This window comes from Tuber melanosporum (genome assembly GCF_000151645.1).
Source record: "Tuber melanosporum whole genome shotgun sequence assembly, scaffold_10, strain Mel28".
NCBI lineage: Eukaryota > Fungi > Ascomycota > Pezizomycetes > Pezizales > Tuberaceae > Tuber > Tuber melanosporum.
Genome location: NW_003299150.1, coordinates 1,268,806 through 1,273,037, shown reverse-complemented (window position 1 = coordinate 1,273,037; position 4,232 = coordinate 1,268,806).

Genomic DNA, 4,232 nt, shown 5'->3' with positions numbered 1-4,232 from the left:
ATACTCTAGTTAAGTTTATCATCCCGATAAGTCTACGGGTAAGAGGTTTGTCGTAGTGCGCGAGGTGGGCAACCTTTCCACGGAAGGGGTTTGTGATTACGGTATGACTGCTGTGTTTGGGAGGATACCCGGTAGCTTTGTACAAGTGGGATATAAGATGTTGATCATATGCCCATATTTGCGGGAAACCTAGTTTACCTCCCATCGTGCTACAAGAGATTTGTATCTGCATCTATCGCCCCTTAGATTACAACTATCCCACGTTACAGCGCTAGCATAGAGTTTGCAGTTGGAAGCGCCACCCAGTTCCCAAGCGAAAAACTGGGTGTATGTGAGTGCTTTTGATATAGAAGTTAAGATTACCTTCCGGAGGATCATCACGCTACTTTGCACCTTTAAACATCATGAATATAGTTCACGACCCAGGAAGCACAGCAGCTGTCTGCAAACCCCCTACCGCAAATCCCGAAAGCTCCATCACCCAATCACAAAGATCAATCCCCCCGTCACCCCATCCTGCAATAAGGGCAGTGGACCTCTGCCACCCGCTCGCCCCCAATTTTAGCGCGTGAACCCCTATGCCCCCACCGCCTCCCACCACGGGCGCCGCGCTCCCCAAAATCCAAAACTTGTATGATACCGAGATCCAGGTTTGCGCCTCCCAATCTCCGCGCATCGCCTTACCCGTACGTGGGGCCTATCATACCCGCCCGCAAATATTCTCTCCCCAGATCAGAAGTGCCAGAAAACAGGGGTGGGTATATTTTCGCATCGGGCTTTGAATACCCACAGAATCTTTGCCAAGCTGTAATTTCATCAATCCCTGTTTTCGGGTACAGTACAGTACTGGTGCTTATGGCTGGGGCAGGTGTCCGTAATGTGTTTCCTCCCGGATTCCCAAAGGGAGGATGCAGTGGCATGAACCGGAAAAGGTAAGCTTCGGCAGTACGTGTGTGTTGCAAAGTAGCGGGGCGGAGGCAAGGAGAGGGAGAGGTTGTTGCTGCGTGTGGTGCGTGTGGTACAGGGACGGAACGATGGGGGAGGGGTTGTGGCATGAGATGTACAGTACCGTACTCGTACTGTATTGCTGGTTCAGGAATTTTAGGGGTACAGTGCGGTATTCGGTGGGAATAATGGGTTTACGGTAGAGGGTTCCTGACTTATCTATCCTATCGTATGCTACGTACAGTATGATATCCCCAGCTTGTGTGGACCAGCCCATACTGTATCGGATATCTTCTCGTAGGCGCTGGAAAAGAGTCCTCTAAATTTCGGCGTGCTGTCTCTGTGCCGAAAGACCCGCTGTATTGTAGAAAGCGCAGAAACAAATACCGCTTCCGCGCATTAAAAAAAAATAAAAAAAAAAAAAAAAATTGCTGGAATTCAGGCGGGTGAAGATATCGCGTCTGCCGTGCAATTGCCGACTAAAAATCTCGGGATCAGGAGCTTTACTCCTAAGCTGAGGGAACCCGGGTGTTATAAAAACCAGAGTAAAAAAAGAAACATCTCCCGCTCCTTCTCTTAGCACTTCTAGCCTCTCTCCATCCGCCAAACCCACGATGGGCATATATCCAACAAAATTACACCCCACGGCGTTATCAATACCCTGCCCAGCACATGCAGAGTTCTAGTTGGGTGGCTTTCGCTTGTGTCCAGCACGGCACCGTATCCACGCGGAACAATCGGCACATCCCACTCGGCCAGCCCTGCGGCGTGATATCCGCCGGGGTGGAGGTTCGAAATTGTGTCTCCCAGTAAGCTCGCTTAAGTTGGTTTCTTTTGGCGTTTGCTTCCTGCCTTTTGGTGGTACGAGCGAGGGTTCAGATGGTGTGGAAGAATACCTGTAGAACGCTTTTCCTGGGGCATTTACTGATGAGACACGTGAAGTAGGTGTCTCACTCTTAAGGTGTGCAATTAAGGTGGGGATGAGTGCCGGTAACTTGCACTTTTTATGTCTCAGACTTATCCGTTGGGCAAAAAGTAGCACTAGCCAAGCCGGGAATCCGAGACACCTGTCACCTGTCACCGATACCGCTGTTGGCTGGGGTGCGAGTTGATAACGCTGACAATCCTTCGCTACCGTATTGTGCCGGGTAGATTCTCAAAATTCTGCGGAAGAAAACTCGCCGGAAAAAAGATTTGGGGTCCCTTCCCCCCCTTTTTTCAGGGCTCTTTGATTAATTGACACTTGACGAGCCACTGAACTCGAGAATTCACAGTCTATGCCGGTTTGCACGATTCCCCGGAGCGAAACCTGCAGCACGGCCCGCTGTGAACGCAATTGCGCATCAGGCTCTGGAGACCAAAAAGAGATTCGGGGAGCTCTGGACCCCCTTTCGCAAGCTTTAGGGAATTTGTAATACGATAACCAGCTCTTCTTTACCCTCGCGCCAAAAATGGAACAATGGAGAACCATCAACAGTCCTTACCTGGACTAGTGCTGTGTAGCACTGCTCCGTACCAATACTAGTACAAGTACTAGTAGGAGACTAAACTCCAAAGTCCTAGCGAGATCCTTGATTGTCCCAACATTTACAACCCACAATCGAAGAGAAAAATATATTTTTTACTCTTTTTCACGGGTTCGCAACATGAGCTGAAAAAGGGGGGGGGGTGTACTTTTCAGGGGCTTCTCATTCTGAGAGACATCTTTCCGCGGTACGGCACAAGTACTCGAGTACTGTACTTCACTGGTTGAGTACTGTATGCGGTTGTGCTGTGCGACACACGCGGTGGGCGGATTCACTCTGTCTCGGGAAGTGGTGTTGGACAGGTGCTGCTTGAATACTCGTACTAGGCTGTGGTGTGCTCGGGCAGGGCATTGACAGCGGGAAACAACAGAGCTCCGGTAGCTGTTTCTGAATTGGGTGGATGGATACCGTAGCGTGTCATGAAGAATTTGGCGTGACGCTGATTTATTTGGGGTTTTATTTGGGGTTTTATGGTCAACCTTGCTCGGGAGCGTAAGGGACCTTATTTTTTCTTCTTCTCGAAACGGTTGGCGGTGGATGTTGTGATTTGATTGATTGAAGCACCGGTACGACGATATCGAAGCGCAATTGACAGTGGAAATGAAGGTTAACTTGGCCTCACCTGAATCTGTGCCCGGGGTGCTCGAGTTCGGTATCGGTCCAGTTAGAGACCATGTACTAGTACAGTACAGTACCGGTACAGTACTTGAAAGTGCAATACCCGTGCTTCCAAGCCACGATTCGGCAACTTGGTGGGTGCACAAGTTCTGTTCAGCCCAAGTGTGTGACGAGTGTTGAGGTTAACCGTTTGGGGAACCGTTGGTGGGTCGAGTTGCCACAGATTTAGACTACAGAAGCATATTGTGTGTTCTTCTGAGGGGTTGGACCCCATACCGGTACTGTACCTGTATCATACAAGTATTCCTTTTGCGGAAAAGGACTTATGCCACCCGCTAGTACAAATGAGGTGCCAAATCTTGGCTAGGAAGCACGAGTACCGGAAAGGTTGCACAAGTAGAATATAATTCGCTAGGGTGGGGAGGAGCGGGAATGGGAAAAAACTCTACCCAATGTCATTGAATCTCCAAATTGATTGTTTGATAGTGTGCCGAGACCGATAGGATAGCGAGAACCAATACGGTGCTTCTCTTAGAGGAGAAATGGTGCTTAACTTAAAAATACTGACTCATCCGAGGGAAGTACGAGTAGTGATTCTCGCCACCCTATCTTCTCGTCACCCTATCAAGTGGTCAATGATACCTGGTATGATACGAGTAAGCTTTTCCCGGTTCCCGCCCGTGGCTGTGACAAACATCCGCTTGGACCACCCACCTCACGCCTAATTCAGCCTCATAACAACCGTTTATTATCAAGCTACCGGTACTAGCCGCTTTCAATGGTGACGGGACACCTTGGCGCTAATTTCTATCGGGCTTGGCGCCAAGTTGTCCTGACATTAAGAAAATCAGCTATCCATAGCACATCAGTCAGGCGAAAGCTCCTCGCCATTTACAGTTCTCCCATCCTCCCAGCCTGGGTATAACGCAGGTGTTAAGGCGGGATTTTCCCCGTAGCCTGGTTTGTGTGATTTATCTGTAGGGAGCAGCAAAACAAAAAAACGCGATACATTTGGACTAAAGTTTCTCTGTCTGTGACACATCTGCCCAAGTCTCGGGGCAAAAATAAAGCAATTAATTTTGGGGGATAAAGTGGGGGGGGGAGCTTCCCCATCTAGCCTCGTCTTCGGCAATTATTATATCC